Consider the following 22866-nt stretch of genomic DNA (forward strand, 5'->3'; position numbering starts at 1 on the left):
ACAGCAGTCTCTTCCACACTTCCTGGTGTGTATCACTGACTCCACCTTACTCTCAAAGTGTGACTCCTGAGGAAGCCTAGCTGCATCCCAGGAAACAGAACTTTACATTATTGGTAATTGTGGTTCCCGCTACCATCCAATGACATTTCCAGGAAGGTCTACCCCAACCATTCACTAGTGCCGCACAGTGTAAGAATTGCGAGCTACAAAATGAGTTGATGTTTGTACTGCATGCGTCGGCTAAGCACAACACAAGTGTATACAGGACCCCAAATATTCGGTAATGCAGAGATAAAAGTAGGCTGGAACAGTGGGGAATGAAATTTAGGGCTAATTGGGGGGGGGTAACACATGGAAAGAGTGAGGGAGAGGCAGAGACAGTGAACAGGGATTATGGCATATTGCAGGCTACAGGGCTCAGGACAGGACAATGGCAGTATAAGGGCAGTGTAGTGGTAGAAGGAAGGGGCAGGGAGCATGGCCAATGTGTAGTAACAGAGAGTGGGGCAGGGAGGAAGGACTGAGTACAGGGGTAGGGACAGAGTAGTGACAGAAAGGCTGACATGCTGGACAGAGCAAGGGATAGGGGGAGAGTGCAGCGATAGAGGATAGTAGAGATCTGTTGATGAATAATTGTTAATTCTTTGGAACTGCACAGGAACTATCAGCTCACAATGGCTGTATAACTGTACCTCTGAAGATGGCGGGTATTAGCGTATTTCGCTCTGCAAGTTGAGCCCTTGCCTTCACTTCTCAGAGCCAAAACAAGAATGTTGTCTTTTATGAAGGGGGCACATATCAAGTGGCGCTAAATTTAACCCCCTGAAGATTTTTCTGGCGGCACAAGCTTGTGAGGCTCTTTTACCCGGTACAGTGCTAATCCATGCAAGCACTGTGGGACTCATCTGTAGCGGTGCTACAGGCATGGCTACTTCCATCCGTTCACTAAACGTCACAACGATTTCTTGGAAAACCAGCTTAAGCCGTTAGGGACTTCCCCTTGCTTGAATATTGATTTCTCCAAGAACTCAGTTAGTTTTAATGGCCATCACGTTGAAGGGAATTTATTGGCTGATCAAGCCACGAAAGCAGCTGCGCAACCGACTTCCTTAGCTGCAATCACTCATTCAAAAATGAAAAAAGACAGTGAAATAATGCTAGCTGTCAATGCTTCAAGCAAAGACAGTGGTAGAACATTACCAAAAGGCTTTCCACTCAAATACTCGTATATAACTGATGAGAGCAATGTTCCGTTTGTTCGAATCCCTGGAGTAGGGCATAGGGTAATTCCAACATGGAACATAGGTTAGGACTAATCTTAGCAGCACATGAAAGGCTTGCCTCTGCATATGCAGGTGTTTTCGCCATATTATCATTATTCAAACAGAGATACTGGTGGCCGCGCATGAGGAAAGAAACCAGAAACTATGTTTTGGAATGTGAAATATGCCAAAAGATGAAAGTCTCTACTGTGCAACGTCCTGCTCAGACACCCTTGTTAATTTCAGATAAACCATTAGCTTGCGTTTACCTAGATCACTGTGGTCCCTTACAGAGGGATGGTAACTATAAATATATCATGGTTGCAGTGGATTCGTTTTCAAGATTAATTTGGATGTGGCCTCAGCGCTCGGTTGACGCTCAAACTGTTATAAAAGATTTGCGAGTCTTTATCGACACATACGCAGTCGGCACGCTACATTCTGACCAGGGTCCTGCGTTTAGCTCTCAAGCTTACAAGGAGGCCATAGTCAAATTGGGCGTTGCATTGCGGCACTCTAGTCCATTCTATCCTGAGGGAAATTTGGTAGTGGTGCTTCCAGTAAGTGCCACTGCACTGCGTTGCAGAGAGCTGGTCCCGGCCGTGCCACTTTTAAAACCTCTCTGCAACGTAGCTCTGTGGCGCTTCCTGGAGGTACCTAGTGGGCTAGTTGGACCCTAGGGACCCTCAGGATTCAAATGAACTTAATCTCCCAACTTAAAATGGCCACAGGTTGTGTTTACACAGTGGTGAAGGGAGGGGACGGGGCCTGATGTGACGTATGCAAACACGCCCTGTGACGCGTTTTAAGTTGGCGAAATAATTCAAGGGGACTTTATCCACCAAATTAAAACAGCCACAGGGCATGTTTGCACACATCAGCTCAGCCCCCCCCCTCTCTTCACCAGTGTGCAAACGCTGTAGAGGTAGTTTTAATCCCCTGCCCTATTATATACTAGGGGCTTACCGAGGAGGTCATGCTAATAACAGGGGTATTGCAACAGATAGTGTTCCCTAGAGTATGTAGGTGTTTTAACTGTATTCTAAGTGTCTTTTAGCATAGCACTGACTCTAGGACTGGTTAGTCAGAGTCAGTTATCACCAGTACCCATCTGCAAAAGTTGAGGGTAGAGGATGTTTTGCAACAAGGCCTCTTTCTGCACCTCTGTTTGTTCTTTCTGCATGTCTTCCTACTTCCTGCACTTTTCTTCTCCTTTGAGGACTTCTGTTGCTTCTTACTGCATTTCTTTTTCTTCTTTCTGTGTGTTTTTTCTTTTCATCACATGTCCTACCTCTGTAAGCATAGTTAGAAACTAGCATTTAAAACACCTTAGAAATTAACTGAAAAAAACATAGGTTTAAGGGGCGTTATAGTTAAAAATTAGCATTTAAAAAACCATTGAAATTCACTGAAAAAAACATAGGTTTCAGGGATGTTATAGTTAGTTGGACATTTCACTCGTACAAAACCATTTAAATTCCCCGTCGTAGTTAGTTAACATAACTATAACTTGCACGCCCGCAATGCACTGCTGATGACGTCACATATTACATCACTCATGACATCACTGATGACATCTCAAATGACATCACTGATGACATCACTAATGACATCATCCTTGTGATAGAGTGGCAGACCTCCTCTCACCCTAATATAATCTTTGATACGCATACTATCTATCACTGACCATGTCATGAGTGATGTAATATGTGATGTCATGAGCAGTGCATTGCAGGCGCGCAAGTTACAGTGAGTCCAACTAACTATAACGTGGGAATTTCAATGGTTTTATGCGAGTAAAATTTCCAGCTAACTATAACTGGTGTGAAACCTATGTTTTTTTCAGTGAATTTAATAGGTTTTTTAAATGCTAATTCCTAACTATAACTGGTGTAAAACCTATGGTTTTTTTCAGTGAATTTCAATGTTTTTTTAATAGCAAATCTCTATAGGTATAAAAAGTAAAAAATGTTATAACGAATTTTATATTGTATAATTATGGATTTTTTTTTTTTTTGCCCTGGGGCGCTCCCGGGGCGCGTACTGGTGAACGCACGGGTAAGCGCAATGTTATGGCGCGCCCCGAGGCGCGTACCGGGGAGCGTCCCGTTAGCGCTATTCTCGCCAACGAAAACAACATCGTGACGTTTCGCGTAACCTCGTGATGCGTCATATGACGCACTGCGTAAGCGCACCCGGAAGCACGCGAGCGCATACGATCGCGCAACGTCCTGACGCGCTTACGCTACGCACCCCCAGGCGCGCACCGGGGCGCGTAGCGTAAGCGCGTCGGGTCATGTGATCTGAAAATAACACTTTTCATTGGTGCAGATCAGTTTTGGTTTCCAAATGATGAAAGCCCAGAACATGTGACTTGAAAATAACACTTTTCATTGGTCAAGAACAGTTCTGTTTTCCAAATGATGAAAGACTCCACCTTTTTTCCTTATTCTGACTTTGTCCTTTGACTGAGGAAGACCTGTTTCAACAACAAAGAGAATTATTTTGTACTTTAAAATGGCTACAGTAGCAGCAGCAGCTGGAGCATCTGCACCACCACCACCACCACCAAGAGGACCACCACAACAATACATTGGTGGTCAAGAAGAGGAGGAGGAGGAGGAAGAGGAAGAGGAGGAGAGGAGAAGATGGCTGGCTGAAGACAATACCCCATACCAGCCAAGGTCACACATTGTATGGGAGTTTTTTTCAATCCCAGAGGGCAAGAAAAAAGTCAATGCGGCCAAGGTAACTTGCCTAATCTGTGGCTCAGAACTCTCAAGGCGCAACCCAAAAAAAATATATTCCTTTGGTAATAATACCATGATTAGACATATGACCCGCAAGCATCCAAACAACTATTCTCCTGCAGAGATGAGGGAACTGGCCAGAAACCTCCCCCAGTCTTCAAGGACTACCTCCAAAAGAAAGCAACCCACTCCATCGGGACCAGAAACAACGGAGATGATGCCTTGCATTCAACAACGATTTGAAGATTTTAGAGTAACATGTATTTACTGTGGTAAGCTCATCTCCTATGGTGAAAACAGCGTAAAGCTCATCGTCTTTGCTGGTGACAACCACAATTGCCCCAAAAAACCCTAATTTTTTCCGTTTTTTGTTTTTTGCTCCAGTTGAGCCATTTTCAATTCCCTTTTTTTTGTTTCTCCCCATAAAAAATACAAAAAAATATAAAACTGTTCAGAAAAGCCAAAAAAAGTACAAAATGTTCAAAAAACATTTAAAAAAATATAAAACAACAAAAAGAAGGAAAAAAACAGTTCTTTTTAGAACTACCTTTAATTTATAAAAATAAACCTATATTTTTAAAGAATCTCTGTCAATTTTTTTTCCTCAGGGTACGCGCACCCGGGCGCGCACCCCAAAAAAAGAAAAAAAAATGAATGAAGGAGTTAGCATGAGGAAAGACCACAAAGAGACTAATGTTAAGAGAAAGAGAGCTAGAGGGAGAAACACAGAGGGATTGTTTATTACATAGTAAAAAACAGAGAAGGTGTAATAGGGTGAAAGTGAGAAAAGTAAAATGAATAAGGGAGCGAAAGAAGGGAAGAGAGAGGAAGAAGACTAAAGTAGAAATAGTGGGAGAATGTGAGTGGGTGTTGAAAGAAAAAGAAAGGACAGTAAAAAATGGGGAATGAAGGGTAGTGACGGAACTGGAATAAATGAACAACGGGGAGGGAGGGTGAGAAAAGAGCAGTGAGTGTAAGAAAAGAGGGGTGAAAGAGGGTGAAAATTGAATTAGGATAAGACATGGGGAATGACAAAGAGAAAGGACAGAGAGAGTAAAGGAAACAATGCCTGAATGGGTGTGAGTGAAACAGCAAAGAAAGGTAAGTAATGCAGTGTGTGTGACTTATAGGGAGTCAGTGAGTGTAGGTCGGGGTGTGGGTGTGTAAGGTGTGTCTGTGGGTGTGGGTGTGTGGGGTGTTTCGGTGTGGGTGGAGGTGAGGGTGTGTGAGATATGTGTGGGGGGTGTGTGGGGGTGGGGGTTATATGTGTGGGATGTATGTGTGTGTATGGAATGTGTGTGTGTGTGTGAGGAGTGTGTGTGGGGGTGGGGGTGTGTATGAGGTGTGTGTGTGGTGTGTGTGTGGGGTATATGTCAGAGGTGTGTGTATGTGTTGGGAGGGGGATGAGGTGTGTGTGTGTAGGAGTAAGGTAAATAATTAAGAAAAACAGAATGAGTGAAGAAGCAAAGAAAGGGAACAGAGGGTAAGTGAAGTAAAGAATAGGGACTGAAAGAAGTTGAATATGAGAGGGGTAATAGGGAAATTGGAGTAAACATGGAGAATAAGAATAAGTGAGGGAAGCAGAGTAAAGAAACAGAAGTGAGGTTGGTTGTGAAAATATTAGTGAGCTTAAAGCAAAGGGTGATGACAAACTACACTTTTTTAGTCACACTTACCATATAATAAATGTAACTTTAATTACATTTTTTTACTACACTTTGTATCTGTGAAAGAGAGAAGAAAAATTAAGTTATAATTAGTAAAATATGTATTTTAAATTAAAAGATACAAATGAAGAGGTTAAAAAGCATAACAGTGTATTTAGAAATAAAGTAAGAGTGAAGGACATAGAAAGGGAAATAAAGTAAGGTAGAAGGACAAAAAGAGAGAAAAAGAAATAGAAGGAGAGCAAATTAGTAATAGTAAGGCATATAGATTCACTGACAGAGAGGAAGAGAAAACAGAGAAATGAACTGTAGGTAAGAAAGATACTAAAACAATGTGAGTTAGCAAAACTAAGTCAGGAAACAGTAGTAAGTAAAAAGATAATGACAGAGACGGAAAAGAGTCTAATTAAGGATGCATTTAGAAGAATGAGGAATAGAAGATAACTGAGAGTAAGTGAAGAACAGTCATAGAGTGAAGGGATGAAGGGAGAGAGGATAATATACAATGATTGTGGGAAATGGAGTGAGGAAGTTAGTAGACAGACACACTAAGAGAAAAACTGAGTGAGGTGGAGTACAATGAGTAAGCAAAGGAAATGAGTAAGGGAGCAAAAAAAGGAAACAGAGGAGAAGACGACTAAAACAGTGGTACTGAGAGAAAATAATTTGGTGATGAAAGTAAAGAGAAGGACATTGAAAGAAAGGAAATGAGGGATAGTAATGGAACCAGACTAAAAGAAATGGGATGAAGAACGATGAGAGAGGAGCAGTGAAGTTGTTATAAAAGAAATGATAGAAGGTAGATAAACACAAGTGAACATAACACAAGGAGAGTGAGGCACTGAGGACATAGAGGTAGTGAACGAAAAATAGAGAGAAGAGGTCAAAAGAAAAGAGCAAACAAAGATAAGCGAATGAGAGTGGGTGATTTATAGTGATAGAGTGCGACAATACTGCTGAGTGAGTAAAGAGGAATTACTAAAAGAGCAAAGGAGGAAAATACGGAAAAGGGAAGTAAAGCAGAGAGACTGAAAGCTGAAAAGTTATGCAAGGGAGAGAGGGGATGCAGACAGTTGAAATGAGAATGAGGGGTTGTGAAAGAAGTGGAGTAAAGGAACGGGGGTTGCAAAAAGTGAGAGAAAGACATTATAAGTGAGTAAAAAGAGATAAAAGAGGATAGAAAAAGGAAAGTGAGTGTCAGACAATGGGAATACAATTTAATTTACACAATCCAAAGTATAGAATAACTTGTACAACATGTTACATAGTTTATTTTTGCTGTTGTCAGAATATATTGAATTTCACTTAAAACAGTGAGTTCAAATTACTCATCATATGACATCAGGAAAAAAAACACAATCTAAAAGATTGTGTTTTAAAAAAAACCTTAGATACTGACAAATGACAAATGTACAATAATCTTTGATTCACTTACTTTTCCTGTAGGCCACATAGTATATGATGAAGGTCCTTTTCTCGTTGGAAAGTACTCTGCTGTTCACAAAAAAATCCATTTCATCAACTTTCTAGACGAAAAGCTCCAAGAACATCTGAAATATTTTCATTATTTTCAAATACTCCGTTTTTCAGTCATGACTCTTTACTCATTCCTTCACCATTCCTTAAGGCCAAATAGTGTCAGATGTATCAGTATATTTTCAAATTACTTAAAACAAACTCTAAAATTACCGTTTTTCCGAGGTTCTGAAAGAAAGACTCAAACAACATTTTCACAATATTTAAATTTTTGTAATTCTATCTCTGACTCACTCATGTTCATTATTTCCTATAATACTGATATCACTTACTATGAGATCCACTTACAGTACCTATATGACAACTCAATTTTTTATATTATCTTGATCACTTTTACTCAAAATATAATTCTAAACAGCAAACTAACCTTTATTAACTGCTCCCGTCTTCATAGGCCAATTACCTTTACTTAATTTTTGGTTGTAAAAACACTAGATATGAATTTTTTAAGTCAAAAGGCAAACGTTGTTTTAAAGTCAAATGAGTGTCATTACAAAGGGTCCAACCTTTACAACTTTTTAAATAGCATGTGTAATGTCCTGATGTTGTGAAGGACCGTCATGATAAATAATAGCTACAGTTGCAAACGTTCTTCCTGAAATTGATAATTGAGAAGCCAAAATTTCTTAATAGAAGTTGTCAATTTTGTTCCATCAGGTCTACATCGTTGGAACATTAAAATTACATAGTGACCATAACTTCGTAGAAATAATGTGGACAGCATTGCAGACTTACATTGGGTACACACCATATTGTGATCAGCTGCTTTAACGAGATTATTAAAAGGCACTGATTTGCAGTCTGGTAATCTCAAATATATAAATCTTTCAGTGTCTATTCTAGTACTACTTGATAAAGTACAGTTATCACAGTCATGCTGCCATTGATAAGAAAGGTTAAAAAGATTTTTTATATCTACTCCTTCATCTTCCAATACATCAAACATATACATTAAAAATTCCTGACAATCCTGCTGCATTATCTGTGAAAATTGATTTTGACCAGAACATATGTCTAGAAGATTTCTAATTTCTGAAACACTTTCTATTTTTGCTCTATCACTGCTACATTTCTCAAACACAGAATTCAATAAACAGCAGAATGTTTGATCCCGATTTTCAACAATCTGTTCTTGTAAATTTTGAAGAAAACAAACAACATTAACTACTACATTAGCATAGCAGTTGACACCAGAACTGTTTTCAAACTGAAATCCAACAACATCTTCAACAGAATCCTTTTTCTTTCTGCTTACAATTACAGTTTCATCTACTTTTTGTCGTTTTGCTAGTACCTCACTGCAATTATTCTCATTTCTTCTTTTTCGGCCTACCACACGTTTTTCAAACAGAGGATATTGAGGCAAATGTGGAGCATACTCTCTTCTTAACCTATTGTATTCTTTAACACAATCTAGATCAGCACAAATCTTTGTTTCATCACACTCAATCAAGTACAATCCTGATAAAGTTCTGACTCATGATAATGCCACATATGCCATACCCTCTTTAAACACAGAACTTCCAATGTTCACCAAAGCACTATCTACACTTAAACCTTGAGATTTATGAATTGTCACTGCATATGCCAAACAAACAGGAAACTGTGTTCGGCGAACATATAAGTCTTTCACAAGCAAAAATCTAGCTGAACAACGACAAATTTGTTCTATTTCGTCAATGCCATCAAATTTAATTTTTAAAATTTCAATTCCATCTCTATTTTTGTAATTCACAAAACCAACAACATGACCCATTGCTCCATTTACCAGACCTCTTTCAACATTTAAATTCCTTCTCAAAATGATACGACAATTTAAACACACATTCAGAGTCTTTTCAAAACCAGCAGTTTTAGATATAGTCTTCTCTAATTAATCCAATTTTGATTTAAAATTTTCTGACAAAATAATTGTTGCTCCCATATGTTCTATTTTATCTATAGCTTCCAGTTTCACTATCTCTTCATTTTCTAACTTTAACATTTTGTTGTTGAACATGGAGCATTCTTTCAGAGTAGGCATCAAACATATGCCAGATTTCTTCTCGTTAATTTTCTTAAAAATATTCTCTGGAAGAATGTTTTCATTTGGGTACAAATTTGAAATTAATCGTCCATGTAAAGCTTCTTTCCCATGCTGACTTATTTTTCCGATTCTTACATCTTGTAGAATATTTTTATAATCTTCATCCTTTGCCTGCCGCATATTTTGGAGTAGCTCTGCATATTTGAAATTTAACCATATATTAACGTTTCCAATGCTTCCTAGGCACTTCCTGGTATCTTCATGCGTGACCATTTTAAACACTGGTTGACCTTTCACTGGAGTCAACTGCAGTAGATCTCCAAAAACAAATATGTTTTTCCTCCAAATAAGACATCATGGTCTGTTCTAAGAATTTCTTGCATTCTCAAATGCACAAAAGCAAGCATTAGATTTGAGACCATGCTTACTTCATCAATGATAAGAAGTTTCATTTTCTTCAGGACTCTGGAAACTTCAGAACACACATCTCCAGATAGCTTGTGGTATTGCAATTTGTTATCATGCTCCACTGGCAGCATCAGTAAACGATGTAAAGTAATCCCTTTAATATTATGTGCTGCCAGCCCAGTTGGAGCGGTAACAACACAAGACAGCGGTGATTCAGTCCTTTTCTGCAGATAAGTTGCAATTGCTTTAATCAGAAAACTTTTTCCAGTTCCCACTTCTCCGCTCACATACAGTCGGACAGGCTTAAATGATGTACATGAGCACTCTTTCTTCTCATGACTCAATCCATGTTCAACCTGTTCTGTGACTACGTCATATATTTGTTTCTGCTCAAGGTTTAATTGTTTCACCAAATCTTCTAAATTAATAACATCCTCTTGAGCTTGCTCCATAGCTCTTTCCACCTCATCCATGGCAGTGGCAGCTTCATTTTGGATAATTGGTCCTCCTAGTGGATCCTGACTCAATGAAGCAGAACTCTGACTGTCTTGAGAACTGTCTCTCACAATCTCTGCAGCAATTGTTGCTTCTTGCTCTATTTCTTCATTCAACATTTGCAGATAATTTGGAAAAACAGGATATTCTATGGTATCCTTCGTTGCATTAAAAGAGTCTTCATAACAGAGAATATCTCCAAGTAGTTCCTCTTTTGTACGCCATGGTTTAAAGAGTTGCAAAAGAGCCAAATAGTAAAATTCTCTTTTATCTGGATTTTCACAACTCAATTTTCGATGATTAATCAAATGACCTTTTCTCTGTTTCACTAGACATCCTTCACATCCAATGACAGCATATATTCCATTATTGATATCTTCTCTGATGTTCCTCCTATAAATATAGCTTTGAAGAACTTCATAGAGACAAGCGTTCTCAAGGTGAGGACTTCTATTCAAGATTCAAAATTACTTTATTCGGTTAAAAAAGCAAGATAACCATGAAAGTAGCATGACAAATACAGTTTACAAGAGGTGAAGTAAGCTTATTTTAAAAACACAAAAGGAAAAGAAAGCATCAAAGTATAATTCATATATACAATAAAAAACGATCAGTCCGTTTAAATTAATTTACGGCACTTAAAAACCAGTTTTAAAAATTCTGCAATTGAGGCAACCATAAAAACAGTTTCCATTTTCTGGCACTCTGTGAACGCTATGCGGCATCTATATACATTTAAATCCTTGAGGATAGGGATGATAAGATTCTTTCGAGGAAGAGTATAAAATTTACAAAAAAATAATATGTGTATATCTGATTGATGGGATACTTCATCACATGGACAAAGACATAGATCCTTCGACCAACAATTCATCAAGGGGAACGATAATGTCCTAAAAACAATATTCAGTCTAAAACGGGTCAGGAGGTAACGTTCATGGTTGGACATATACAATGAGAGATATGGCTGCAATTTCTCTCCACATAGAATGTCCTGGTGGGCAGAAACAGTCTTTTTTCTCGCCTCTTCTATATATCTCATTTCCTTGAGGTACACCATACATAGATTTTTCAAATCCCTTCTAGATATATATTCCATGGATTGTGGGTCCTCAAAGTATTGGGGGCAATTTATTTTCCCAAGAAATTTTTTGACGAAGCCTATCCATTTAAAGTTGCTAATATTGTCCAATGCCATGATGTCCTTTAAAATGACCCGATTGACAGCACATTCCTCGTTTGTCCAAACCCTATGCCAAAGAAGAACTGGCTGAATTTTAATAGTGTCTGTAATATAGGGTATACCCAATTCAGCATGGCATATCATCGTTGCAGTACTTTGGGGTACGGACAAAATGTGACATAAGAACTTGTTTTCCATGGTTTGAATCACGCTAACATTTGAATACCCCCATAATCCAGCACCATAAGTGGCTACAGATATACAGGTTGCATTATAAACAGTTAAAATCTCCTTTATGGGTTTTTTACCTAATTTTTTCATAAAGCATTTTAGGGCCATAATGGTCTTAGAAAATAACAGAGATCTCGCATGAATTGCTGTAGTCCATGAGCCACCTTCATGGAACAATATCCCCAGATACGGGAAGGTAGGGGTCCTTTCTAAGGGATTGGTATTTATGAAGATTGGCTTCAAATGCTTGCTTGTTCTGGACCCACAGAACATAGATAGAGTTTTAGAACAATTAATTTTCAAATCTAAACCAAGCATGAAGGTGTTAAAGGCTGTAACCAAAGTTTGTAAAGCCATTGGTGTGCGTGCCATCAGAACGGCATCATCAGCGTACATCAGTGCAGGGACAGGCCTACCTCTCACCATAGGCATGTCTCTGCCCTCCTGCACGAGATGCTTCTCCATTCCATTTATATATAACAAGAATAAAAAGGGGGCTAGAACGCACCCTTGGCGCACACCCCGACCAATCCCAAATTGTCTACTGCATTCACCATTATTTCCGTATCTGACACTAGCAGTGGCCCCAGAATAAAGCTCTCTCAGAAAACATATAATGGCATTGTCTACCCCCAATTCGGCCATAATTGACCATAATTTGGTGTGTGACACACAGTCGAAAGCTGATGTTAAATCAACAAAAGTGAGGTATAGACGTTGTTTTTTAACCTTTATATATTTCTGTTGCAAGGTGAAAAGATTCAGACCTTGCTCTATGGTCCCCAAACCCTTTTGGAACCCAAATTGGAAATCACTTAACACCCCATTATCCTCAGCCCAGCTCTGTAGTTTTGCTAAAATCACTCTCCCCAAAATTTTTATAGAGGAGTCCAATAATGAAATTGGCCTATAGCAAGTACAGCTTAGCCTGTCCCCTTTCTTAAAAATTGGGACTATTACCGATGTAAACCAGGTAGGAATTGGGCTATTTACCAAGGCGGCATTAAAAAGCTGAACCAGCAGTGGCCCCCATAGTTCGATGTTAGCTTTATAGAGGTCAGCTGGTATGCCGTCTGGCCCTGCTGCCTTGCCCCCCTTAGTCGCCTTCAAACTTGATATAACTTCTGGAAGGGTTATAGTCAAAGTTCTGGTAGTGTCTAACTTTAACATCCCCGCATCCTGGCCTGTGTCAGGGGTTGGTTCCACAGCCTTATAAAGGGAAGAAAAATGAGCCACCCACTCATCTTCTGTGATAGCAATTTCTAAGCGTGCTTTTTGTTCATATAAAAGGGGGGTATTAATAACCCTCCAAAAAGCAGCCGGATCCTTTGATTTTGAGGCAGCGCATAGATTGTCCCAAGCCTCCCTTTTTATCGAGGCCTTCCTGTCCTTCAGTGCTAAGTTGTAGTCCTTCCTAGCAATTCTAATTGGGATTACATCCCGTGGTCTTTTATGAATTGCAAGTCTAAGCTTTGTTAAGGCTCTAGTGCAATTCCTAGCGAACCATTTCCTATTGGACTTTAAAAAGTTTTTCCTTTCAACCCACAAAGCTTCCTTAATTGTACTAGAGATGGTATTAAAATGGGTTATTATATCACAGTGCTCTGCGTATTCATCTAAACAAACCGAGAAACTACTCATGCATTTACTCAATATTTTATACAGAAAATCATCCGGGACCAATCTGCTCCATTTAAGGTTGTAACCATTTTGAGCACCCAACCTCACGTCCTGGACCATTTGGTCCAGACCTTCTCTAGTATCAGCTGCAACAAATAGGTTCTCCATTTTTAATACCTGTGGCAGGTGATCACTCAATGGTAAATCCATGACATTTGCTTTGATCAATCTGCTCGCAGAGCTAAGTGTACATAAATTAAAATCAATAGTAGATGAGGCACCCCGCCCCACAAATGTTGGGGCAAATGGCGTTGTATAATGTGCTAACTCATTTGAAAACCCAAAATTGAAGTTAAAAATCATCTCATTTAGTGAGTCGCCTAGTAGGGTATGTTCAAAATGCGTCAGGTTTACATCTTGTTCCAGCATTAAGCCACAAATACCCTTTTGGCCCTTTTTGCAGAGAGTACAATTAAAATCACCCCCCCATAATAACATAACTTCAGCCCTCTTGCTCTTATCGAGTTCGTTTTGCATTTCTGTAGTTAATGTGTCAAGTACATCCTTAATCATGCTATCTGGACAATTATTATAAAAATTAAGAAGGACCATCTTTGGACCCTTCCTTGTGTAGATTACTATTTTTTGATAGTAGCTGGATCCAGGGGAGAAGGACATTTTATCGTATACTAGGAGATTAGATATATATACAATCAACCCCCCCTTAGGTCTCCCATGTATACCACCCACCGCCGGGGTGAAGTATGTTTTATAGCCATTAAGATGTATCGGGGTGGTAGCCCAAGTTTCTTGGAGGGCTAATATTCCCACGTCGGTAATGGCCTCATCCCAGGTTGGATTAGTAATCTTTTGTTTTAACCCAGCCACGTTCCAAAAAAGCACCTTACAGTAATCTTTTTCTGCAGGTGAAATATCTACACTGTCCCCTAGTCTACTGACCAGGTTCCCATGTATAGACTGATCCCCCGCCTGTATTTCTAAGGATTCCTCAGACCCTAGACAGCTTATAGAACCCAAGCCCAAAGCGTTGTTAGGCAACAAGTCATCTTCCTTGGTCTCGGGGAGTCAATCCACTCCTTCTAAGCAATCATACCGGTTGTAACACGGGAAAAACGAAGGGAATTGCGGGATGCCTGTGCACCCTAGATCATAACCTTGAGGATAAGAGTAAGGGGGCCTCCCTTTATATTTCACCGTGTTCCAACCATCTTCATGCCTCCCAGTCCACTGTGTGTTGTGGTAGTTATTGTCAAAAGCCTGACCGGTATTACCACCATGGTATCGTTTGTCCCTGGTCCAGCTCCACCTATTATCCGGTTGTTCACCCTCAGGGTAAAAGTAAGATAATGACCTAGCCACAATAGACAAACCATAATTTCTTGGGGGCCTCGATGTAATGAATTCAGCGGTGCGGGGATTCTCGAATGTTATCACCACGCAATCACCGTGTGTCCTTTTTTTATTATTATTATTATAGCCCACCCAAGGAGCCCTTTCAACCATAAGGATATTGCTTTTAAAGGCTGGTGGCAAAGGGTAATTATCGTTTAGCCAATGTATTGTTTTATTTATAAGTCCCCCATTATTTTCATATGATTGATTATCAGGTTGTGGGACTCCAGTAAGGACCACCACGTATGGAAATGCTTCCGGTGGTAGATGTATGTTTCTACGTATCTCCCTTTTTTCAACATTAGTTTTATCCTTGGGAGTTTGCGTGGGTGGCGCTACTTTATTAGTTGTGGTTGAATTTTTAGGTATAGGTGTAGATTTTGGAAGTGGATTATTGGTGGGTTTTGGAGGTGGATTGGTGGTAGGTTTTGATGGTAGATTGATAGTAACGTCATTTTTTGCAACTGTGGGTGGTCTATTCATAGTTGGGTTTTTTTGTGGAACTTTATTGTTCGCATTAAAGCTAGGCGCACTAATATCTTTATGGATGTTAGTCAATATTGTTTCCAGACATCGTAGCCTAACCTCAATAGGTTCTAAAAGAATTTTTAGCATTGCAAAGATGTTGTTATTAGCCATGCTTAGGCTACTACAGTCCTCTCCCCCTCCCGCTTGGTTCTCAACTACCCCACTTTGTTCCAAGATTCCCTCCAAACTACTATCCAGGATGGTTTCATCTGGCAGGCTTAATGTTATGCCCACGCTTACCCGAGGTCCCCCTACGGTGTCATTAATATTGGAGACAGCATCTAAGTTGGTGTTCACATTCGACAATATTGGATCCAGCTGAATTGGGTCATGGATTTTGATAGTCTGAGGTTTTTTCCCTTTTCGAGTGGTCGTCTTAGTGGACTTTTGTTTAGTGCTCTTTTGTTTAGGGATTGCCCCCTCCTTCCTCCCCCTTTCAATTAGGGTACTAGCTGAAATATCATTTTCAATTGCCGCTGGTCCATTTTCCAGCAACAAGGAGAGATTTGGGGTTGCCTCCAGGCCTTCCTGCGAGGCTGGTAAATCAAAACCCTGATCCTTATGTACCATTACTAGTGTTTTTGAAGCGGATACATTTTTAGGTGTGCAAGCTTGAGCAATATGGCCCAGAGAGGAACGTTTTGCCATGGCTAAGTCTTGGGACACCCTTCTGTCCATCAGTATGATCCCTTCATCAATGAGGGCGTGTGTGCGTACTATAAAGTCATCTAGGGTACCTGTTAATTTCTTTGCCCCAGCGGCTGCCATGCTTCTGGTCTCTGGGTGATTCATGGCGAGCCCAACAAATATCCCACTATACAGCAGGAAAGAATTATAGCCAAAGACCAGTACCTATTTCAGTACAACAGGTTCTCAGGTACTCACACTAATATATGGCAGCAAGTTTTAGCCAACTTACAATTTTGCAGTCTCGATGTCCTTTGGCTATTTACAAACGGGCAGGGTATCTGGCCCAGGCCAGGCTCCTCGGGCCTCTGAGGGCCTAAGAGGGCCCGCCCTTTGCCCGGGCTTAGCCCGGCGCCTGCCCGCGCGCGTCCCGCGACGCGGGAAGGGATGCCCCTTTTTGTGCGCCTCCTGGCGCGCTCAGCCTCGACGCGACTTCCGTCCAGGTCGCGGAGGCTTCTGGGGCTTGTGGTCTTCAACTCCCCCGCTCGGCGGCAGCACTGGTGGTCAGAGGCTGCAGCGGGGGGAGGAGACCAGCGATGTTAGGGGAGCGCGCTAGGCGCCACAAGCAGGTCCCGCGGTGGTGAGGAAGAGCCCAACGGACAACAGCAACGGAGAGCCAGGGAACTCCGGACAGCAGCAACAGCAGGTACCCGGAAAGAAACACGCATAGGACTTCTATTTGGATAGTATGTATCCAACATGTTTGTCTTCAAAATATCTGTACTTTCTGGTTCTTTCTCCGCCAAATACTCTATCTCCTGTACAGATTTCAACACTCGGTTTCGTGTTGCAGCAAGACCTAGACTTATCCAAATGATGGTTCTAGATTTGGCATAGAGACTTGCTGATGACAATCGATCAGAACATTCATTTGCTCCAATTTCTCGATGCGACAACATCTTCAGACTGTAACTGTATAATTTCTTGCTTAGACTCTTTTTATGTGAAATGTCCTCCTACATTTCCTTCAGTTCAGTCTTTTCTTTTTTTGTGATGTAAGACGTCACATATCGAGCCACAGCAATAGAGTTGTCAGCAACGAATTGAATATCCATGTTAGCGTTCCACATGGACAAAATCACTGGGTTGTAGTCGTTGATGTACTTGGACTCTTCGTTTCTTTTTAAATTGTATGTATTTTTGGGTGATTTCCTCGTCACAGTATGTCGTAGAGAAGACATCAAATTATTGACTCTTCCTTTAGAAATCACTAGTCGTGGAAAGCCGAAACGACATTTTGTGTAGAACTTGTCCTTGTTTCTGAATTTTCGACGACAGTACTTTCCACAACGATGGGATTGAAAGCGTAAAACTTGTTGCCTTAAACTGTTTTCTTCGGAAGTTTTAGGAACAGCACATGTTGAATACTCTTCAATGAAGCTCATCACTGTCTCATCCGAATCTGTTCCAAATTTGGGTGCATCTTTAATCCACAACAACATATGTATATGAGGAGCACCTCTCGCTTGATACTCCTTTCTCCAAAAGAAATCCAAAACCTCTCCAAGGGGAGGATTTTTTTTGTTGGTAATAAAAGACATCATAGCTTCAAATCTATGATTAAAATATCTGCATACATTCACTGGATCCAAAGAACACAGTTCTCCAGGTGTTTTGAATTCTATATTTTGTATATTTGCATTTGCCTCTCGTAGAAATTGAAGTAAGTCGTCCCATGCATACTCGGCACAGCTAAGAGTGAGGAACCATGTAGGAGTTCCTAAGTTTCTTAGCATACATTTCAATTCCCCATGACAACGGTACCAATACTCGTTTGTACCACGCTGACATGCCATGAGATTGATTAAATGAGACTCCAAAATATTATCTTGCAGATTCACTTTCTCCATAAAGTCCCTCGCCGAAACATTTTGCAGATGTGCTCCACTTTTCAGTATATGGTTTACTGCATAGGAAAGCCCAGACAAGTCACTTTCATACAGTAGATGAAACAAATAAGGAATGCATTGACGAAACCTTGGATCTTCAGCATATAATCTTACAGTTCGATATTCAGATGCAGGAATTTGAAGTGGTCAATCGTCATATCGTCCACCTCGACCTGTTGGAAATAAATGTGGAAAACAACGAGCTTCCAAACTTTCTTCCCATACACTAATGGGACTTCCTTTTGCTGCTTTCATTTGAAACAAGTCAATTGCATTCCCCATCACTTCTTTGGAATGCAAAGGATGAACAGTATAATGTTCATATATTTCTTCACTTCTAGACACATCAACTTTTTCAATTTGGCCAGCTGAACAATCACTGTCTTCATCTGCAGCTGTTTCCTCTGCTTCAACACATACATGTTTGTAGTACTCATTGTTTTTGACCCAATACAACGTTGCCTTTTTGACTTTCTTAACATCCACTAAATCTTGCCAGATTTTCTTACTCTTTGTCGGAACCCCATTAACTAGAATAACCAGAGGTTCCTCTTCCACTTTCTCTACACCAATGGTATCAATATTTTTCTTGAAATCTAGAGGCAAATAAACAACTCTTCCCTTTAATCCTCTCTGTAAATCTGAAAGAGGCAATTTCCCTATCTTAGGCTCCATGCGAATAATAGCCTGAAAAGGATGGACACATTGAATCAAAATAGACTCATATGTATTTAAATCCATCAATTCAGGAGGAATGTCTACCAACTCCAGATTATTATGAACAGCTCTAGCAGGCATTCTGTTTTGATTTAATTTATCATAACAATATTTACAAATACGCTGATCAGAACTCAAATCAAAACAATTCTCCACATCCAAATAAGTTGCAAAATCCTTCCATTCATAATTATTTATCTTTTCACTCTTTACGTATAAATCAACTAATCTAGTTTGATGCTTATAATGAGTTTGTCGACAACACACACAAGTAAAATTCGGCCTTTCACTTGATTTCACCTTAAACCTGGTAATTTCCTGGTCAAACTTTTCTGTACTTGATATCTGTACATTGTCTTCCTCATTACCTTGAATTTCTGTCTCAATTTCTACACTGTCCTCTTTTTAACCAAAATAACAAATCTCAATTTCTTCACAAATCTTCTTCACATCTTATTCAGCTCCATGCAAAAGAGCACTGTTTAATTGTTTAAGCTTAAGTGCTGGACTTTTTGCATAATACAACATTCTCACTAATTTCCTCATTTTGGTATGATGCACTGCTAACATCCTAAAATGATGAAAAACACTCTGACAGACTTTTCTAGAAAGACAAGCCAGTGAATGCCCTTGCAAACCTGTGTTTTCTCTCACTCTGCAAGGATCTAAGTTTTGCAACAACTTCATTTTCTCCTTTAGACTTTTCTTACTATATGTACGTAAGAAATTACAAAACAAATCAATTGATTCCTGTCGCACACTACAAATACTACTACACTTCCAAGTGTACACTGGACCCTTAGTACGTCTCCCTAAAACTTCATCAGTTAACACCTCTTCTGGTTCTCTAGGCACAAGTTTCTCTCTTTTAATCGGACAACCGTCTTTCACCTCATATGCTTGACCACTGGTGTCACTGCATGCACTAAATCATTCTCCTGGAAGTAACTCTCCTCATTAATAAATGGCTCACAACTTGAACTGTGCATCCATTCTCCTGAAAAAACTTTACAAAAATTAGTCCGATTAATTACTCTTTGCCATCTACTGTTTGATTTGAAAACATCAATTGTCTTGTTAAGTGTCCTAATTCTATTGATTATTAAAATTAAAAAAAATTCTTAACTTCAAAAGCCTGATCAACTATCTTCTCTACACTTTTCTTTTTCTAATAAAAAGCAGCTCTCTGTTTACCTTTCCTAATGTTTTTTAACAAATTTAAAACCACCCTATTGCGAAACATTAGTTTACGAATGTCTCTAAACTGATTCTGCCTTCTATTCCTATACATATTATTCTCTCCTGCTCCAGTTGTAAGATTTTTTGAGGGTCTCTCCTTCCTTTTCAAATTTACTCTCTCATTCTCTTTTTCTACATGCTGTCCAACATTTTTTTTTTATCTACATATGTTCCGTAAGAAAGACTTAGTTGTCTTACCAGGAGCTTTGTTCCTGTTTTTTGAAGTATTTGTTGTGGAAGAGTGCTGTAATTCCATTGCTGTTTTTGTTTTTTTGCGGTTATCATGTTTTCTTCTCCTTTGCCTTGAGGGCATCTTTCCTTACTCTTGAAATCTTGATTTCAATCTGTGTTAAAGAAAAAAATAGCACATTATAGACCACTATTACCAAACAACAAAGCAATGACAAAAAGCAAACGGTCTATTCAGGGTTACAGATCAGGTGAGGATTCTCCAGGGGTGCAGAAGAGGTGAGGCCTGTATTAAAGAGTGTAGTGGAAAAGAGCTCTGTCCACAGGTACAAAGAAGATGAGACCTGTGTCTAAGTGTGCAGTAGGGTATAGGCTTCATGAAGTCTAGTCCACTGCACTCTTACACACAGGCTTCACCACCAATGCTTCCCAGGAAAGGCCTCTCTCCCACTACAGTCTTGAACATAGGCCTCACCTCCTCTGTCCCTCTGGACATGCCTCACCTCATCTGCACAATCTACTTCCTAATCTGAAGTAACACAGGTGACATTATTGTGAAAGGATGAAATATATGTATTTAATCATGCATTCACTATTTGTTCCTTCTCAAAAATCTAAAACTCATTCATTTGCACCAAAATCATTTTTTAAATAACATTTTAGACACACACTGCAGGTCCTATGTATAAGCATTCAGTGTCCATGAGTACAGTGGAGAGGACTGACCTCCTCTCACCCTTGGACAAGCCTTACCTCATCTGTGTCCTCTGGACAGGCCTCAATGTATTGAGTATAATTGATGGTAACTGGGTGCAGATGAGGTGACGCATGTCCAAGGGTGTAAATAAGCTGAGGCCTGTCTAAGGATACAGATTAGTTGAATTCTATTCAGGGTTGCAGATAAGGTGAGGATTGTCTAGGGGTGCAGGAGAGGTGAGGTCTGTATGTGGAAAATTAGTGCGTTTTGGTGAACATTATCTGCGCCATCTTGCCTCTTCCCTGATGCCACACTTTTGTCGTGCGCGCCCGCCATTTTAAGATGCCCCGATCAGAACAAACCCTTTTGCATGCCGCTGGCCCCTGACATAGCCCTTTGCCTTCGCTAAGCCCGCACGCTGACCACCCCCTGCTTGCACCTGCCTTGAGTCATAAACCCCTCTCCGGCGCTGCTCTGCCCCAGGCCCTCATCCTGTTCCCAGCGCGACACCTCCCTGTTTTCCTTTCATGATCTCCGGCCCTTAGATGTAAACCCCTTTTTCCCCGTGTGCCCGTTTTGTCCTCCCCGTTCCCAAGCCGACATCCAGCTCTGCCGATACCATCCTTGCCCCTCCCCGTACAATAGAAAGCTTCCCCCATCTAAGAATCCCCGGGTTGATCAAAGCCCCCACCCCATGAGATCCGATCAAACTCCCCACATTCCGTGAATCGGCGGATTATCCAGCTGCGCGATGCTCATCACCTGTTGTGACTAGGGTGGGGACTTCAACTGTAAATGTGTGTGGGAACGGGCCCCAAAGGGGGATGCCGGGAATGTCTTTCCGTATATCAAAGCTCTAAACATGTATGTGTGATCTGCAATAAAATCATAAATGTGGGTATAAGAGGCCAGGCCTCAGAAATACAGCTAGAGCACCTCAGAACGATACCTTCTGTCCGTTTCGTTGTGTTCTCCTCCGGAGAGAATAAAAAAACCTTGTTTCCTGCTTTCCAGTCTCCAGCGCCTGCCTCTTCATTGATTTAAATAACTAGAGGGTCACAGAGGCAATACTGCCGGGCAAATATCGATTGTCCCCGACCCGATTGAACTTTTTACAATTGGCGTCCCAAGCGTGGGGCCCATCAGCGACTCGTGGATCCAGTGGGAGAGGTCCCGACGACAGAGTGAACGACTGCAACGATCGGGAGAGCTCTTGCCCAATAGACCCTCGTCTGGCAGCCGATCATCCGAACTTCACTAGTTCCGAACAGACCTCTCTCGAGTGATCTACGGTCCTGACTGGGAACCATCAGGAGTGCCGTGAGAAATACGAGAAAAAGAGGACGATCGGGCGCTGGATTCGGAAGACAAGAAACTGTCCACATGGTCCGGGTAAGGTCGTGTTGCCACGACAAGTTGCGAAAATTTGTTTTGATTGCTTGATTGTTCAAAATACTAGTATTGCTTTGTTTATTTTTATTTAGAGATTCACTGTCTGCAAACGGAGAAACAACAGGCTCCCTCTCCCTTTGCAAGCAGTGGAGGATAAGTAGGGTAGCAGCCGTGCTTGTTCTTTTTCTCCCCCACTCAATAATTGCTTGAAACTGAACTGTTGTTCACAAAACTATTGTTTCCTGGAGATTCCCTATCTGCAAGCAGGGAAGAGACCACCCTTTTTGCAGATAGTGAAAAGGGTAGGTAACGCAGATCTTTGCGGTCCTACTCATTCTCCCCATTGTTATTTTGTTGGTCTTTTGATTTTTGGATCCATGAGGTATTCACTACCTGCAAACAACGTAGAATAGAAATATTCTGTCTAGTCTTTGCACCTAGTGATAAGATAGGCAGTGCTGACTTTTTAGTCCCTCGTTACGAGCCGTCATGTCTGTCTTCTCCCCATTGATAAATAGCCTGTTTAGCCCGGACCGGGTGTTAGAGGTGGACCATATAGCTCCACTAGAAGGCACCCCTAATAAGGACATGTTCATAAACTATGGGTTAGTCACCATAGCTTATAATAAATTATGGCACAGGTATACCGAAGATAGCCAAGACAAACAGTGGCCACTGGCAGGATCCTTTGACCTTGATAAAATAGAAACGTTAGAAATAGCCCTTCGAAATAATAAGACAACGCCAATTATGCTCGACAGTCTCGGTATGTGGCGCAGAGAGGCTACGAAACGACAGAGAAAAGACGAGGATAAACCAAGTAGGGAAATATACCGACAGGACAACCCCAGGACACCGCTACCCACAACTTATCCCCCGACACTACGCAAAGGACGACCAGATTTAGGGTCAGACCAATGCGCTTTTTGTAGGTATG

The sequence above is a fragment of the Lissotriton helveticus genome, chromosome 3_1 (assembly GCF_964261635.1).
Source record: "Lissotriton helveticus chromosome 3_1, aLisHel1.1, whole genome shotgun sequence".
In the NCBI taxonomy this organism is placed as follows: Eukaryota; Metazoa; Chordata; class Amphibia; order Caudata; family Salamandridae; genus Lissotriton; species Lissotriton helveticus.